Source organism: Cynocephalus volans, chromosome 9 (genome assembly GCF_027409185.1).
Source record: "Cynocephalus volans isolate mCynVol1 chromosome 9, mCynVol1.pri, whole genome shotgun sequence".
NCBI lineage: Eukaryota > Metazoa > Chordata > Mammalia > Dermoptera > Cynocephalidae > Cynocephalus > Cynocephalus volans.
Window position 1 is genome coordinate 149,839,809 of NC_084468.1, and position 19,803 is coordinate 149,859,611.

General features: G+C 34.9%; 1 protein-coding gene and 1 pseudogene across 4 annotated transcripts in view; one reads left to right on the top strand and one right to left on the bottom strand.

Annotated features, from left to right (window-relative positions):
• The window catches only part of SPOCK3 (SPARC (osteonectin), cwcv and kazal like domains proteoglycan 3), a 468,485-nt gene that overhangs the window by 163,023 nt on the left and 285,659 nt on the right, over positions 1-19,803 (bottom strand). The window lies entirely within an intron of this gene.
• Positions 10,681-11,232, top strand: LOC134386019 (large ribosomal subunit protein uL22-like; annotated as a pseudogene).

A 19,803-nucleotide genomic window follows, 5' to 3' on the forward strand; every position in this document is an offset into this window, starting at 1 on the left:
TTCCTAGAGTATGTCAATAAAAATTACGTTTTTAATTTAGTTTTGATCTTTGCTGAAGTGAAATATAATCATCATCATTATAATACTGTGTATATCTGCATCACTGCTTTAATTAGGAGTTGAAGCCAAACTACACCATTTCCTAAACAAGTAGAATTTTACTTATATTTACTTAAAATAAATAGAATAGTAGATGACAATAAATTAACCAGAATTCATGTTTTAATACATGCCATTCCTACCATAACCTATGGAGAACAGTGAATCGTGCACTTTTTACTACACTCAGTGAATCCAAAGGAAAACCCTTGACATTTCATCATCATAGGATAGTTTTTTATGGAACAGACTTTCTATTTATCAAAATAGTTTAGAAAATTTAGTCCTAAATCTGAAATTCTAAATTTCATGGTTTTTGTGTGTTCTTGAATCATCTGTTTTATGTAGTCCATACATGAAGAAAATTAATAATTCACTTCACTTTTTTTAGAAAGACAAATTACGTTTAAGTACATAAAGGATAGTAGAAAATCCAGGCATATCTTTACATTGGACTTATTGTACAAATACAAATGAATTTCTAAGAATCTCATTATTTGACCAAAAAAAGTATTTCTAAAAATTCATAAATTATTTAACCATGTGCTGATAAGTATCAATGGACATACACAAATCAGATATGTAAGCTCTTTATCTGAAAAGCCAAAACACTTATAATTGAGAAAATAGGTTTTTACCTGTGAAAACAAAAACTAACAATATAACACAGCAGACACTTTGAGCAAAAAAACTGTATCATTGACAAAGGTTTTAGGGGTTCTGAGTCACCCTGATAATTTCTAATGATATTTGGGCAAGACTTAGCTAACCGGGTAGCTGTATGCAGACCTGCAAGTTGCACACATCATGTGTATGTGCCCTTTGCATCATGAAGTGCTCCATCTGTCCAACAATATGTGGAATCTCTGTCCATCACGGAAGAGATTTTTGCATTCCTAGAGTCCTTTTTTCAAAAGGTATCCTATGACTCAGAATTTGGTTTGGCATCAGGAATGCTTCTCAGAATTAGTGCTATTCATAGTTTTATCTATTGAAATATTTGTCTCGTTGCTAGGAAAATTAGTGAAGTAGATTAGGCTGTTAACTGAAAATTTCTTAATTTAATGCTTATATATTATACGTAACACGTAGACATATGTAATTACATATAAGTGTAATTCATTTTTTGTGGTTTGGTTTTTAATTATATTTTGAGCATCCCATTTAAGGGAGAATAATGTGCTCTAAGACGGAGATGAAGTCACGGTAGTCATTGTGTCAGCTGAGATGGGCAAAGGAACATGCTTGGGAAAAGTGGAAATTTGCTCAGGCTATCAGAATGGCTGCCTGGTACTTATGGCAAAAGGAATGACAACCACGAAACTAGATCTGGCGGTAACTTTCCAGGCATATCATTCTGAATATCCTAGGTGAATTAACCAACTGTAAGTCTAATTTTTAATATACCACAGGCCATTTGCAGTTAATTATTTTGAATTATTATCAAATAAGGTAATATAATTTGCTCCCATTAATGAAGTACAAAACTCGAGCTAGCTGAAAAACTGAAAGTATTTCAAAATTACTCTTCCAACAGCAATTCTGCTGAAATAAATATATACCTTTAAGAAAACTACTAAAAAAAAAGGTTCAATTTTAAAACTGTGAGTTAAAAATGTATTTACTTTATAATGGCGTCCTATATATGGCTATATCCTATTTTTTAAGGAGCATAAATTTGTATTTTGTAACCCAGCAAAATGAAATAATTATGTGATAATATATGATAAACAAAGTCAAGTTTTTTTTTTTCTCAGAATCTTTCTTTTTAAAGATTCCTTCATTCAAGGAACTAAATTAGTCTCATACAAATATAATTGTTATGTTTCTAATAGCTGGAAAATTAAACTGATAATTTAAGAGGAATTTATACTATTTCTAGTGTTTTTTTACATGATTCATTTCGAGGCCGTTTAGTCAAATTTATCTTATTATTATCTCAACTATCATATTGTATTCCTGATTTACCTTTTATTCTAGTCTTCAGTATGGTTCTCCAGCATCAGTCTCATATGAAACCCAAATACTCTTATTTATTTATTTTTCAATAACTATGATGTTAATCACTGTCATATCTGTTTATCCAATTATGGTCTTTTTAGTTTTCCATTTAGTTAATCATGTTGCATTTAACAATAGAATTCGAACAATAATTTCCTGTTTTAGGATTTACTGATTTTTGAAAGAGAATAAAAGATGTTACCAAAATGGTTAGCAGGAAAAACATCTCATTTCAATTTGATTTAAGTTTCACATATGACCATGCCATTGATGAGCCTTGTCAAATCTCCAGCCACCCTGGGTTATAGTTTCTTCACTTGCGCAATGACAGGCTTCATCATTATGGAGCATTTGATTTTGAGCAATCCATGAGTCTATAAATTTTGAAAAAAATTACTTATATGAAGATACTCAACAAAAATGAGAAGCATAGACAGTGAAACAGAATTTGACTGTTACCCGGTGAAACAAATATATCATTATGGAGTGAAGGATGAGGTTGAGTGATAAAAGAAATTGCTATAGAAAGGCTAAAGTGGCAAGGCTTGGCTATTTCCACGCAGCTAATAAAAGACATGGAGGGAATCCCACCATGTGATAAATAATGAAATAGAGAAGACAAAACACAGTAGTGCTCATATCTAAAGAGGCAGGATTGTCATAAAAGTATACCAAAGAATCAAATAATACATATTTTTATTATTATGTCAAGGAACACTATCAACAAATTATGAAAATAAATAATATAACACATTTATTTAAAAAGTGTGCATATATAGACTTATTTATAAATTGTGTACATATATATACATATATATATGTTATATTTATTTTTCTAAAGCCTGGTAGTTCCTGAACTTCACACCACATATTAGGAATTCTCTGTTCTTAATGCCGTGAATATGCAAACAGAATAAAATGCCAATTTATGTATTATATATTCACCTTAAGAGGGAACCATTAGTAGGTAAGTCTTCACTTCTTAGACATATTTCCTTTTCTCTTTATATGGCAATATTAATTTAATTCTTAATTAAGCAGAAGAATTTGAATGTGATGTGATAAAACAGCATTCAAGCAGAGAGATATTCTGTGGATGTCTCAACTTATGGCAACTTGATGTATTCCGTGCCTACTCAATGCAACTAGCATTTCATTTACTGAAGCAGTTGCTTTTTAAAATTTTTCCAAGGTTGAGGAAGAATGCTATCTTAAGCATGCCTGTCAAGTCATGACTCCTTTTCTACTGGCCATAACTCTTCAGGAAGCAAAGCTACACTCATTACTTTTTGCCATGGGTCTTAGGAAAGCGAAGAAGTTATTAGCAAGGAGCAGTAAAATATGAAAGTTGGAAAGCCCTATATGGAACTTATTAAAACTATGATGGCTACTGTCCACTTTAAATTATTTCTGTGCTCTATGTCAGCAATTTGAGCATTGAAGTAAAATAGCACAAGCAATAAGTTTTAAAGTAAAAGACATACCCCATGAATACAAGTAACTTTATACCAAAAATATGATGAACAATGTTATTATTAAACATTATATAAGAAATAAGTTGGCATAGCTTATTCAGCATTCTGAATAAAAAACCTAATAGCTCTATATATTTCACAAAGGACAAAGATTAACAGAAAAGCCCATTACTAGACATATTTATACATAAAGTTATAGGAGTAATTAATAAAATGTACCTTTTAAAACTACTTCTAATATAAGTTGAATACATTCTAAAAACTGATTTTAATAATAAATTTTTATCACAAATTGTGCTTCCTTGGCCACCTAATATGATATAGCAAAGTTACTGAGAAATTAATCAGTGATTTAGAGTATGTGCTTAACAGAGTGATAAAATTAAATGCAAGAATTTAAAGTTAAAAGAAAAGTGAATAATTTATAGGGAGCACCACTTTCTTTGAACACATCTGAAAGCAAGTTTGCACAGTTATGTTGCTACTTAGGAAAAATATAGTTCAAACCTGGTTTATTTCAAGGACTCACATATTTGAAGATAGGCCTTACTAATACAACAAATCAGTTAGTGAGGTGAATTTTCTATCAAAGAGTATTTCACTGGTCTTATTCTAAAGCTATTTTGTCATCAAAAGCTTTGAATCATAGACATGTTATAATGACATTTGGGTTTTGTGGTTTTGTTTAATTTTATTTTGTTTTGTGAATATACAATGTGGTTGATTATTGTGGCCCATTACCAAAACCTCCCTCCCTCCACCCTCTCCCCCCTCCCTCCCAACAACCTCCTTTCTGTTCGCTTGTCATATCAACTTCAAGGAATTGTACTTGTTGTGTCTTCTCTCCTCCTCCCCCGTTTATTTGTGTGTTTATTTATTTATTTGTAGCTCTCACAGATAAGGGAGAACATGTGATGTTTCTCTTTCTGTGCCTGACTTGTTTCACTTTATATAATTCTCTCTAGGTCCATCCATGTTGTTGCAAATGTCAGTATTTTGTTCTTTTTTATAGCTGAGTAGTATTCCATTGTGTAGATGTACCACAGTTTCCATATCCACTCATCTGATGATGGACATTTGGGCTGTTTCCAACTCTTAGCTATTGTAAATATTGCTGCAAGGAACATTGAAGAACAGGTATACCTTCGACTTGATGATTTCCATTACTCTGGGTATATTCCCAGCAGTGGGATAGCTGGGTCATATGGTAGATCTATCTGCAACTGTTTGAGGAACTTCCATACCATTTTCCATTGAGGCTGCACCATTTTGCAGTCCCACCAATAATGTATGAGAGTTCCTTTTTCTCCGCAACCTCACCAGCATTTATCGTTCAGAGTGTTTTGAATTTTAGCCATCCTAACTGGGGTGAGATGGTATCTCAGTGTGGTTTTGATTTGCATTTCCCGAATGCTGAGTGATGTTGAGCATTTTTTCATGTGTCTGTTGGCCATTTGTATACCTTCCTTTGAGAAATGCCTATTTAACTCTTTTGCCCATTTTTTAATTGGGTTACTTGTTTTTTTGTTGTAAAGTTGTTTCAGTTCCTTGTATATTCTGGATATTAATCCTCTGTCAGATGCATATTTTGCAAATATTTCTCCCACTCTGTTCCTTATCTTTTAACTCTGATAATTGTTTCTTTTGCTGTGCAGAAGCTTTTAAGTTTGATATAATCCCATTTATTTATTTTTCCTTTCATTGTCTGTGCTTTTGGAGTCATATTCATGAAGTCTGTTTCCAGTCCTACTTCCTGAAATGTTTCTCCTTGTTTTCTTTAAGAAGTTTTATTGTTTCAGGGTGCATATTTAATTCTTTAATCCATTTTGAGTTGATTTTAGTATATGTGAGAGGTATGGGTCTAGTTTCATTCTCCTGCATATGGCTATCCAGTTATTCCACCGCCATTTGCTGAAAAGGCAGTGTATAGGCTCTTCCCCAGTGTATAGGCTTAGTGCTTTTGTCAAAGATCAGATGGCTGTAGGTGTGTGGGTTGATTTCTGGATTCTCTATTCTATTCTATTCTATTGATCAGTGTTTCTGTTTTTATGCCAGTACCATGCTGTTTGGGTTATTATAGCTTTGTACTATAGTTTAAAGTCAGGTAGTGTTATGCCTCCAGCTTTATTTTTTTGCTCAGAATTTCTTTGGCTGTGTGGTCTTTTCTTATTCCATATAAATGTCTGGATAATTTTTTCCATTTCTGAGGAAAATGACATTGGAATTTTTATTAGGATTGCATTGAATTTGTATATCACTTTGGGTAGTATGGACATATTCGCAGTGTTGGTTCTTCCAGTCCAAGAGCATGGGATATCTTTCCATCTTCTTGTGTTCTCCTTAATTTCTCTCAGCAGGGGTTTGTAGTTCTCATTATAGACATTTTTCACATCCTTAGTTAACTCAATTCCTAAGTATTTTAATTTTTTGGTGGCTATTGTAAATCAGCTACTTTCTTGATTTCTCTTTCTGCATGTTCACTATTGGAGAATAGAAATGCTACTGATTTTTGTGTGTTGATTTTGTATCCCGCAACTTTGCTGAAATCATTTATCAACTCCAAGAGTTTTTGTGTAGAGGCTTTAGGCTGTTCAATATATAGGATCATGTCATCTGCAAACAGGAACAGTTTGACTTCATCTTTTCCAATCTGGATGCCCTTTATTTCCTTCTCTTCTCTGATTGCTCTGGCTAGTACTTCCAACACTATGTTGAATAGGAGTGGTGAGAGTGGGCATCCTTGTTCCTGTTCTTAAGAGGAAAGTTTTCAGCTTTTCCCCATTCAGGATGATACTGGCAGTGGGTTTATCATATATGGCTTTAATTGTGTTGACATACTTTCCATCTATACCTAACTTATAGAGAGTCTTTATCATGAATGAGTGTTGAATTTTATCAAATGTTATTTCAGCATCTATAGAGATAATCATATGGTCCTTGTGTTTGATTTTATTGATATGGTGTTGATTTGCATATGCTGAACCAACCTCGCATCCCTGAGATGAATTCCACTTGATCATGGTGTATAATTTTAAGTATGTTTTGCTGTATTCCATTAGCTAGTATTTTATTGAGGATTTTTGCATCTATATTCATCAAGGATATTGGCCTGTAGTTTTCTTTTTTTGTTGTATCTTTACCTGGTTTTGGTATCAGGGTGATGTTTGCTTCATAGGACGAGTTTGCAAGAATTGCCAGTGTTTCAATCTTTTGGAATGGTTTGTAAAGAATTGGTGTCAATTCCTCTTTGAATGTTTGGTAGAATTCTGCTGTGAACCCATCTGGTCCTGGGCTTTTCTTTGTGGGGAGCCTTATGATAACAGCTTCAATCTCTTTTATTGTTATTGGTCTGTTCAGATTTTCTACATCTTCTTGGCTCAGTTTTGGTAGTTTGTGCATGTCCAGAAATTTATCCATTTCCTCCGGATTTTCAAATTTGTTGGCATATAGTTGTTTATAGTAGTCTTGAATGATTCCTTGTATTTCAGAATATTGGTTGTAATATCACCTTTTTCATTTTTAATTTTTGTTATTTGGGTCTCTTCTCTTCTTTTTTTAGTTAGCCATGCTAATGGTTTGTCAATTTTATTTATCTTTTCAAAAAACCAACTTTTTGATTCATTGATTTTTTGTATCTTTTTTGGGTTACAATTTCATTAAGTTCTACTCTGATCTGAATGATTTCTTTCCATCTGCTAACGTTGGGTTCTGGTTGTTCTTGTTTTTCTAGTTCTTTAAGGTGAAGTATTAAGTTGTTCACTTGCCATCTTTCCATTCTTCTGAAGTAAGCATTTAATGAGATAAATTTCCCCCTTGGTACTGCTTTTGCAGTATCCCACAGTTTTGCGTATGATGTATCATTGTTTTCATTAGTTTCAATAAATTTTTTGATTTGCTGTATGATTTCTACTTGGACCCATATGTCATTAAGTAGAATGCTGTTTAATTTCCATGTGTTTGTATAGTTTCCAGAATTTCATTTGTTATTGATTTCTAATTTTAATCCATTGTGGTCTGATAAAATACATGGGAAAATTCCAGAGAGGCACCCCAATGGAGAGGCCCGAGATCCATAGAGTCCACATGACCCGCAGTGTCAGCATATGACCCAGCAGTTAGGCCTCACCACCACCCTACTCCATCCTCAGCCTGGCCAAGAGTGCACCAGTCAGAGAGTCATCCTGCTGGAGAGGCCCGAGATCTGCAGAAACCAGGCACCCTGTGGTGCCAGCCCTCAACCCAGCAGATAGGCCTCGCCACCGCTGGACTCTATGCCGAGCCTGGCCAAGTGCACACCAACCAGAGAGATGCTTCTGCAGAGAGGCCCAAGACCCAAGGTGACTACGCACCCAAGGCACCAGTGGGTGACCAAACAGACACTGAGGCAGCTGTGCCAAATGGCAGCCCCAGCGGCATCCTAGCCAGGCAATAGTGTCGAGCCTGTTGACTGTGAAATCCCCTGCCACAATGACTAAACATCAAAGGAAAGATACCAGAAATACGAAAAATCAAGAAAGTACACCACCAAAGGGTAATAACTCTCAAGCTCTAGATCCTATAGAACAAGAAGCCCTTGAAATGTCTGACTTGAAATGTCTGACCTTGAAATGAAGGAATCTCGAGTGATACTTCTAAGGAAACTAAATGAGATACAAGAAAACTCAGCTAGACCACATGATGAAATGAAGAAAAGTATACAGGACCTGAAAGAAGAAATGTACAAGGAAATTGATGCCCTGAAAAAGAATGTAGCAGAGCTTGCCAAGCTGAAGAATTTATTTGATGAAATAAAAAACACAACAGAGAGTTTAACCAGCAGGCTTGTAGAAGGAGAAAAGAGAACTTCTGACCTTGAAGATGGGCTGTTTGAAATAACACAGGCAGAGAAAAAAAATAGAAAAAAGAATTAAAAACATTGAAGAAAATCTAAGAGAGATATCAGAAATCTTAAGCACTCAAATATCCGAGTCATGGGTATTCCAGAAGGGGAGGAAAAAGGAGATTGCTTTGAAAACATATTCAACAAAATAGTGGCAGAAAACTTCCCAGGTATAGGAAAAGACACAGAGCTTCAGATTCAGGAAGCTCAAAGATTCCCAACTGTATTCAACCCAAAAAGGTCTTCTCCAAGACATGTTATTGTCAAACTGGCAAAACTCAAAGACAAAGAGAGAATCTTAAAATCTGCAAGAGAGAAGCATCAAATCACCTATAAGGGAGCCCCAATCAGCCTAACATCAGACTTTTCCTAACAAACCCTAAAAGCCAGAAAGAAATGGGATGATATATTCAAAATACTAAAAGACAGAGATTGCCAGCCACGAATACTCTACCCTGCAAGGCTATCCTCTCAAAATGAAGGGCAAATAGTATTTCTCAAACAAACAAAAACTGCGGGAGTTCACTACCACATGACCACCCTTACAAGAAATTCTCAAGGGAATACTGGCTTTGGTACCTGAAAAATAACTACCACTGCCATAAAAACTCAAGAAAAATCAAAACCCGCTCGTAAAATTAAAATGCCAACAATAAAGAGAAAAAAAAAGTTTATCTATAACCCAAGGAACCAACAAATACAGAAGAGAAACAGTAAATCAGAAAGAAAGGAACAAAACACAGTTAAGACATCCAAACAAAAATTTTTAAAATGCTAGTAGTAAATCAACACTTTTCAATAACAAGTCTTAATGTAAAAGGATTAAATTCTCCAATCAAAAGACACAGACTGGCTGACTGGATTAAAAAGGAGGACCCAACTATATGCTGCCTACAAGAGACCCACCTCACCCATAAAGACTCACATAGACTAAGAATGAAAGGATGGAAAAAGATTTACCATGCAAACAGAAATGAAAAACGAGCTAGAGTAGCTATTCTTATATCTGACAAAATAGACTTTAAACTAAAAACCATAAAAAGAGATAATGAGGGCCACTCCATAATGATAAAAAGATTCATCCATCAGGAAGGCATAACAATCATAAATATATACACACCCAGTGTTGGAGTAGCCAGATTTATAAAACAAACCCTATTAGACCTAAAGAAGGAACTAGACACTAACACCATAATAGCAGGGGACCTGAACACCCCACTATCTATATTGGACAGATCATCTAGGCAAAGAATCAGAGAAACACAAGATCTAAACAACACTCTGGACCAACTGGACTGGGCAGATATCTACAGGACGTTCCATCCAACACCCTCAGAATATTCATTCTTCTCATCAGCACATGGATCATTCTCCAGGATGGACCACATGTTGGGTCACAAATCAAGTCTCAACAAATTCAAAAAAATTGGAATAAATATTTGAATAATATATTCTGTCAAATAATTTTTTAAGTAGTGAGCATATTCATAATTATTGAAGACATTGATACACTATTTCAAAATTTCAAAACAGAAGTCACTACAAATGACATGACTGCATATTTATAGTCTGCTCAATATGACCCTCAGAGGATTGAATGAGCAATATAGCTTTGAACTGTTCAAAATGTAGACGATATCTAATTCATATTGTAGTGATCTATGTTCATAGGGTATGCACATATTTAATTCCAAACTATGTTAGTTACTGAAAACTTCTTTCACTTAAAAAAGTATGTTCAACTGTAATGTATTTTGACTGTATTTGATACAGAGTCATTAGAGAAGTTACAGACTATTAATCTGCATAAGTCTATTTCCAGCAAAACACAGATGAACAGATTAGGAATTCATAATCTTATGAAGCAATTACCTAATCTCTCACTGTAATTGTATTCATTGGAAGAAGTGTTATATAGTTACATTTTTTCAAGCCAATACAATATCATCATAAAGCAGTATTTTCGGAAATGAGCCAAGTATTTACACAAATTTAAGGTTAGATTTGAATGTGTTGCTAGCCGTATGTGACAGACACATATATTACAATATTATTTATTATTTAGCAACCCTATGCATTATGTATTATTCTCTAAATTGTGAGGCTGTGAAAAGGACAATTGAGAGAGCTTAATTATCTTGCTCAAGCATTTGGTGCTGTATTTGGCAGATATGGATTTCAAATGTTCTCGTTTTTCCAGTGAGCAGCCTAAGGTAATTTTTGAAAATGGTTTGCTATTCGCTTGATCCAGAAAACCCCACAAAATCAGGCAAATCAAGAGGTTCAAATCTTCGTGTTCACTTTAAGAACACTTGTGAAATTGCTCGGGCCATCAGGGGTATGCATATCCGTAAAGCCACCAAGTATCTGAAGGATGTCACCTTAAAGAAGCAACGTGTACCATTCAGGCATTACAATGGTGGAGCTGGTAGGTGTGCCCAGGCCAAACAGTGGGGTTGGACACAGGGTTGGTGGCCCAAAAAGAGTGCTGAATTTTTGCTGCACATGCTTAAAAATACATAGAGTAATGCTGAACTTAAAGTTTAGATGTAGATTCTCTGCTGATTGAGCATATCCAGGTGAACAAAGCACCCAAGATGCGCTGCCGCACTTACAGAGCTCATGGTCGGATTAACCCATACATGAGCTCCCCTGCCACATCCAGGTGAGCCTCACTGAAAGGAACAAATTGTTCCCAAACCAGAAGAGGAGGTTGCACAGAAGAAAAAGATGTCCCAGAAGAAACTGAAGAAACAAAAACTTATGGCTCGAGAATAAACTCGGCATAAAATAAATGCAAATAAAAGTAAGAGAAAAAAATGTTCTCCTTTTCATTTCATCATTCATGTTTTTCCTTCCATAAATGTCCATATAAAATTTGAAATGCCATGGAAAACCACATTTCCATATTTCATAAATCTGCATCAGTTTGACTTAGGTCAGAAATGACAGAATCACTACCTCAAATTTTGCTTAGAAAAATCACCACCACCACCACCAAGAAGTGGTGTCTTGTGAGTATACCTGGCTAATTAAACCTAAAAGTTATAAAGAATGAAATAAATAATACAACATCATATATTTGATTCTGATTTAGGCAATTGGTACAAAGATTAACTAACTAATGTATACATTAGTTGTATTTAATTTGTGTATAGATTTTCACTGCAGGTATAAGCATATGAGAATGACTGCTAAGTCTAGATTCCTATATTTAAAATAAGAATTAGAAAATGTCTTTTTTTTTTCAATTATCAATGTACATAAGTAAATCAGGCTTTCAGTCATGAACTGTGTTATTGCTCTAACCTTAAGTAGCTTATAGTGTTAGCACCTGAGCAAAGTATCAACAAAGATTTAAGTTCACAAAAATTTGTGATTCTTAAATATCAAGGAGATTCTATATTCAGAAAAATGTATTCACATTTTTAAAATAACGGTGGCAGATATTCAGCTTAAAAAGAAAATATTTTACATAAAAAAAGGACTAACAATGCAACATTTCTCAAAAGACATTTAAAAATATTATGTTTGAACATTTAAAATAGGTTTTATATATCAAAATATGTCTTGACTATGAAAAAATCCTTTTGATTTTTGTTTGTTTTCTTAACAGAAGGAAATGTTTTTTAGCTGCTATTTATAAATAGACATGACAGCTTTAGCAGAAGCATTTAATAATTAAATGCTCCATTTCATTTAAGAAAACAGTCATTAAAGGCCATCCGAAGATAAAGAAAAACATAGGTCTTCCTTTATACACTGTCTTCATGAAAGACATTATTGTTAGCTTCCTCTTTGATTACTGCTTTATCGGAAAGGAAAGTTAAAGGAATAAGAAAGAAGAAAGAAAAGAGCATGTTTTGCTTGAGTCTGATTTATAGGATCAAACTAAAGTTTGAGACAAAACCTTCACTATGCATTAACTCTGACAGTATTTTTCAAGTTAACAACTAATTAATTAAATTAAAAAGAAAACCCTATTTTACCCCTTAGTGCTTTTCTGATACACAATCCGATTGTATGTGTTTCCAGTCCTCAAAGTGTATATTGTCAAGTATGTGTTGACTCTTCACAGTGTAATCAGGAGTAGGGTTGTACTTACTGGACAAAGAAATGTTTTCCAGGATATGTTATCTCAATAACTTGTGCCTTATGTAAAGATTAAGAAGGTTATCATGAATGCCTTTCAAGAACATTCTTATTATTTTTATTTGTAATATATTATTACTTATAGTTACAGCTACCCCCGTGTGCTAGGAACTGAAGCAGGCATTCTTAAAAACCCCACCAGCAGCTCTCCCAGTAACTCCTCGTCTTCCAACCTGTAAACAGTACCTATGCAGCCATCTACAAATCGTTCATTTATTTACTCATGAATATTCCTTACAAACTGTTCAGGACCTATTTTAAAATCTGGACGTACCAGAGGGATAAAGTCATTAAATTCACAGAGTTCAGTATTTATATGTAGACAGAAAGACAAGCGTAGCGTCCAGTGCGGTCTTTCTGTGGTCCAGATAAGGACGGTCTCGAGCCTGTCTCGTCAACTTATACTCACCTTTGAGGTCCCAACTTTGATGTGATTTCTTTTGTAAAGTATTTTCTGACTCCCCAAGCACATGTTCACCACCAGTTTGGTGTCCCACTTACTCCCTTTATAACTTGTACCCTTTTATATTACTTATCAGTTCTATTATAACAATCACCTATACGATTAGCTTTACCATTCAACCCAACTTACACTCACACTGCCCTAATTCTGAGTCTCTTTCTTGCTCCTGTGATATCTGCTCAACCATTAAGAGACATGCCTGTGTCTAGCACCTATTGCTTCCTTACTTCTGCTACTTCTCCTAGTTCTGAAGTTTGGGAGATAATGAAGCCACTTGGAGTCAAGTCCACATTCTGTAGCCTAAAGGTATTTCTAGTCTCTTCTGAGCCTCACCATTCACATGCAAGCAAAAAGCAGCTGGGCAGGTACTCGTCATTTTAATCACAGCATGATATTTTATCTAAATTGGATTTAACCGCAGCATTTTCTGGAGTCACCATACCAAACATTCTGACTTCTGTACAATTTGCCCCATCACATGTCTGGTTTTCCTGTGGTTAGATCACGCTTCCAGAAATAGAGTGTCTGAGAAAGGTGGATGTATTCGTTTTCTATGCCTGTTGTAGTAAATTACCAGACACTTACTGGCTTAAACAAAAGAAATTTAATCTCTTACAGTTGTGGAGGCCAAAAGTCTGAAATCAGTATCACTTGACTAAAATCAAAGTGCTGGCAGGGCTGACTCACTTTGGGTGCTCCAAGTGATGGGAATCTGTCCCTGGCCTTTTTCAGCATCTGGTAACTGTCCGCATACATTGGCTTATGGCCACATCTCTCTCTGCTCCACAAAGGAGACTCTTTGCGTCTGTGTCAAAACTCCCCGTCTCTCTCTTACAAAGACACATGTGATTGCATTTCGGGCTCACTTCAATAATCCAGGATAAATTCCTCCTCTGAAGATCATTACTTTCCTCCCATTTTTTGCCACAGAAGGTATTATTCACTTATGCCATATAAGACGCTATTCACAGATTCCAGGAACTAGGACATGGACCTATTTTAGGGGACATCATTTAGCTCACTACAAGGAAGATACTTGGAAAAGAGAGATTCCACCTTTCTCGTACCAAAAGAGCTTCAGGAATGGAGTCTCTGGGTTAGAGAGATGCCTCAAATAATCCCACGCATAAGTTCACATTCATAGTGGGTGCTGCCCTTTGCTTACTCTAATCAACTGTGTTACATCTAAAGAGAGAATGCGTGGCCCGTCGTGATAGCGTGGGACTCACAGCCTGCCCCTCAGCAACCACAGACTGTACCCCCTGCAAACGTGTGGTGAGATGTACCTCAGCCAGGTCTAAGGGATTCTTCTGTCAGTAGAAACCAGCTGCCGGCGTCCCAACGAATGTATTTAAATTCATCTCAGTTCTCAGTGAATTACAGCATCATTTTTATTTTTTTTCAATTTATCGGTTTTTAGGGAGGCTATATGAGTGTTACAGTTGTGAAGAATGGAAAACAGTAGTTCCCATTTTTATGGATTAAACGATAAAAGTGATAGTCACATCAACATGCCTCATCTGACCCAAAATTTTGCTCAGAAAAGAACAGAGGATAAAGAAAACGGGGTTTTCTTCTGTTTGTTTTCTTGCATTCAGCAGTAGCGGTCACTGGGGAAATTGAAAGAGAGTAGTGGGTAGACAGGCTTCGTGTCATGGGACAGGGAAAGATACAGGCTTTGTGGCATCCAGGGTTGAGGTACGAGAAGCCGTGCAGGAGGCCAGGAGCCTCAGAAGTGTGACCCGCAGGCTTTGCTCTCACGACGAGCTCATTGTCTGTTTTTGTACTTTGCTGACGAACTTTTTCCAAAACTGTTTCAGATGCTCTTCTCCCTGTCCACAATGTCTTTTCACTCTTTAATCACAAATTACTGTTCTTTCTCCAATGTGTTTCCCTAATCTTGGCGAAATGTAAGTATTAAATAAATATTATTGAACAGATTAAAAAAATTAAGGAAGGAAACATTGGACACACCCTGTTTGACACACTGACAATGATTCCTATTTTATCTTAGCTTTATTTAAGAACTAGAAATTCTATAGCATTATTTTTTCTTATGGAATAATTTGTTTATAAATAATTTGTAAATTAAATCCCTGTTAAGAGTCAGTAGTTAGCCATATTAGAACAGAAGCCAATCAATTAGAATTGAATAACAACAGTAAACTTGGCTCTAAATTCAAACAAGTGTCTTATTTATTCTAACAATTATTTCATGCCAGAGCATAAAGGGACATGACAGAGCATTTTATATTATTTCCTTCAGTGGGTTCAGTCAATCAAGGACTCTTTTCAGTCTTGTGTTTTAGAACCTTTAGTACTCTTTTTCAGTACTCATTTAGGAAGCAAGCATTCAGGAAATTAAAAATTTGGCTCCTTATGACTGTAAGAGGAAGAGTGATTTATATATAGGTTTTTTTTCTTTTCAATAATACTTTGATTCTTTTAAGAACATCGCTAATTTACTACATTTTTCTTTTTTTGGTTTCTCACATGATTTTTCAGAACAATAAAATCCATTTAATCTTCAAGCTTATGCTAATTTCCCTTTTAAAAATAGTCACCACAGTCTCTCTTGTCCTTCCAACAGTTTTTTTCTGTCCAACTGGAGGCCATAAAACATACTATAGGCTAAGCATCCTCTATATTTCCCAACTCCCCCACTAGCAATGCCTGCCAGTGATAGAAAGATGGCTAATAACTTATCATGTTTATTGAACGAATGTCTGATAAGTGGAATTGTTTGGCTGGATAAAGGTTACTGAGTTCTGGGATATGGATAGCCAAGGCTAAATTAAACTGACCTGGAAAGTGCTCTCAAAGGAGTTAGCCACTGTCTTCCTACATTGAAGGGAAGCTGAAATGGGTAACCTAATCTAGTGTACTTCAGATCTAATAATAACACTTTTGTACTCTCTTGTTTGTATTTCTTGTTAGAAGTTTTTTGGTTTAGGGGCCGGCCTGTGGCTCACTTGGGAGAATGTGGTGCTGATAACACCAAGGCAAGGGTTAAGATCCCCTTACTGGTCATCTTAAAAAAAATAAAAATAAAAAAAAAAATTCTTTGGTTTAACACTGATTTGATAACATTCACAATTACATTATTTAGAACTGGGGTTTCCTGGATTACATTAATCACTTTCCAACAACAGTCTAAATATAATCTGATGGTAATCTTCTCCCACAAAATTCATCAGATATAGATATAGATAAATATCTATGTTTATACTGTATCCTAGTTTATACCATGGTGTGTGTAGAGAAAGAAACTCTATAAACATATTTACAGAATAGATAATACATACACAAAGGACCATAGCTATATTCCAATAAAACATTTTTAGGGACACTGAAATTGAATTTCATATTATTTGCATGTGCCACAAAACATTACCCTCCGTCTGACTACTTATCCCAACTATTTGAAAACGTAAAGACCATTCTTAGCTCTTGGGCCCTACAAAAACAGACTGTCACCAAGGTTTTGTCCACAGGCCTAGTTTTTTCACTCTTCTCTGGGAATTAGTAGAGCTACAAAATAGAAAGAGATTTGTTCTTTATATCAACAAGGAAAAGGACGCTACCCAGCCCCTAGGAATACCCTTCTTGGTTTAATACATGTAAATAAATTAATTTTTATTGTGTAATACCTCTTATATTTGGGTGTAAATTTGTTACAACATAACATTATCATAACGTTTCCAGATATTTGAAGCAATCTAAACATATTAATATTTGAATGGCATCTCCTTGTTTTCATTTTTTTCATTTTTATTTTTTATATTTTTATAGTGAGCACATTCTAAGATGCTGTGGGGGAGAGGGGAAGGGCTACCACAGCTGGCTCAGTCTCAGCCTGGTTGCTCCAGAGCTGGTGATGGGAACAAGGCCACAAGCCCCCTGCCCCCTCAGGACCCCTCACATCTTATTTTAATACAAAGTCAAAGATGAAAGAGCAGAAAATGATTCCTAGTCCTCTTGGTTTTGAGTCAGACATCAATTCAACCATTCCATGTAAAATTAATTTTTTAAAAAAATTATGAACTTTTCTAAGTTTGCTAAGCATAGAACCTGTCTTCTACTTGAAAGTGTGAAGAAAATAAAAAAGCAAAAATATAGTTCTCAACACAATAGAACTTGAAGCCAGCGATGTGCTTCTGGATTTCCTAATCTTACGTGACAGAGTTCCAAACTTTGTTCTGCTTTTAAGATAACTGGTGGGAACCAGCTGATGACATTAAAGTTATGCTTCAAATTTCTGTTTTTTGTTTTTATTTTTAATTTTTTCGCAACTCACTTTAAACACGTATAAAAATTATCTATGCCCCATTGGGAAATCGAATTACCTTTGTTTTCTTGAAGTTACAAATTTTAATTTATACAACCACTTGAGTGAATGATTGGTAGATAGATATTTTTTTCAAGGCGCTTAGATTTTTTTTATAGGAAGATTATGGTTTGATAGCACATCTATCATAGTGATAAAGAGAAAATAAATCATGACATAATAGGTGCTTGGTGAAGCTAAATTTTACAAACCCTTAGACGGGAATGTAAAACAGATGTTGAAAAAATGGTGATGCTTTACTAAATATAGAAAATGCAGTTTATGAATTATGCATTGAGCTTCACATACAGAACCTGTGGGTTCTTAGGAGGGTGTCATCGTACTCTGAGCCACACAGCGTACATGACCACATCTCTGAAACTTCAGTTTTCTCGAGGATATGAGGAAAATTATACATCTTTTAAAAGAAGATTGGTACCTTTGGCATTTGCTTCAGATTATACTCTCCAGATCTCATTTGAAAGAATTTTGTGGGAAGGTTTGAGATCTGTTTTCTCTGATGACAAGTCTGAACTCAGTTTTCAGGTTTCTATCTTTGAAAAACTTTTAAGATGTTCCCTTTATCTCCATGCAGCCCAGCTGCTGGCAAGAGATATTTTAACTTTCGCCCTTACCCTATGACACCTGGCTTCCTCCTCTAAGTGAAAATCAAGAGAAACTAGTAATAGGTATTTATGTCATAATTGTTTTTAGACAAAACAATTCCCCAAGTTCTACTTTAGTAATTTAGTAACTAGTGAACCATTACCTCAAACTGCAAAAAGACCCTCTGGAGTATATTCACTTAGAGGTGCAACAGCCCTATTGAACACAGAAAAGAGAGAGAGAGAGAGAGAGAGAGAGGGAGAGAGGGAGAGAGAGAGAGAGAGAGGGAGGGAGAGAGGGAGAGAGAGAGAGAGAGAGACCCCCTCTGAAGTCAGCATTTTGATTAGTTGTGAAAGAGGAAAAATTTAGAATCATTTCATTTCAAGCTTTCCGGTGCTAAAAGCCCCACAAAGAGGTATAAGTTGGCCAATGGCAGTGAGCAGTAAGTTTTCTAGAGAAATATCCAATATGTGTATTTCATAGCACAAGTCCTGAGAGAAAAGCTACTAAAAGAAGTTCTGATAGATATGTGGATTTAGTTGTATGCGGATATAAAAAGGAAGTTTCCAAAGAATTTGCTCAATAATAGTGCTTAAAAACTGTGACTAGAAGAAATATCCTAAAAAGTTAAAAAAAAAAAAAAAAAAAGCAAAACAAAACTCTCTGGACTCCCATTTCATAGGAATCTTACGTTTGTTCAATAAGAAATTATATAACGAAAAAAAGCAACTTTTTACTTTGTTACTCATAAAATTTTTTTCTAATTATGCAAGAAATGCATACTATGTATGTAATAAGCCTCGCTTCATTTAAATGCAATAGCAAGATTTATACTATTTCACTTCAATTGGAAAATTGGAAAATAGCTATCGTTTTTTCCGCCAAGATGTTTCTCATTCCACACCCAGAAGAATCGTTAGGGCAGCATACACAAAAACGTAATTTAAAAAATAAATAAATTAGTATAATGTTTGAAGGTGTTTAATGATTAAGGTGTGCATCAATTAATAGAGTGATAATAATCATAGCAAAATGTAGTAGTCTTTACTCAGCCTATGGATAACTATTCATTTATATAGTGTTTTAAAAATGTCGTACTGAAAAAAGTTTTAATGAGGAATATGGACCATGGTAAAGTTAATTATGCTATTTTTGGATACTTTCTACTGAACTGTTAACTCTCTAAATCCTTATATCTAAACACTATTTTTAATTTAATTTATTTTATTGCTAGATAATTCTGAGTGACTTTGTTTAGAAAAAAATGTTTTGCTAGAACCATGACTACCCTTTCAAAAGGAAAGGAAAGTAGTTGTAATAAAACTATGAAGAAAATATCTTATTTTTTCCCTCAAAACAGTCAGGGTGGAAGGAGGGGGGAAAGGGCAGTAAAGACTGAGCCATAATAAAGACACACACAAAAAAAGTTCACGTACATAAAAGTTGTCAACATACCTCTTTTGCTGTTTGCTATATATGTGTAGGGTTTTGTCATTACTGATTATAATATTTTCCTCTATTGTTATCAGCCACAAGTGTATTGTATGCAGAAAAAAAAGCTATTCCTGTGAAATTGACATAAATCCTGTTTAATAATTTGTCCTTGTAAAAGGGGACAATGACAGTCATATATAGTTTTATTGACAACACTTTAACAAGTCAGCTGGCACCACAAAAATGACAAAAAGCAACCTTTCACGAGAGAAAATAAATCAAAAAGAAAGGAGTAAAAAAAAGCAGTTACTACATTATGAAAAGGTCAGACACTCCGATTAACATAGCAGGCACTTATGGAAAACAT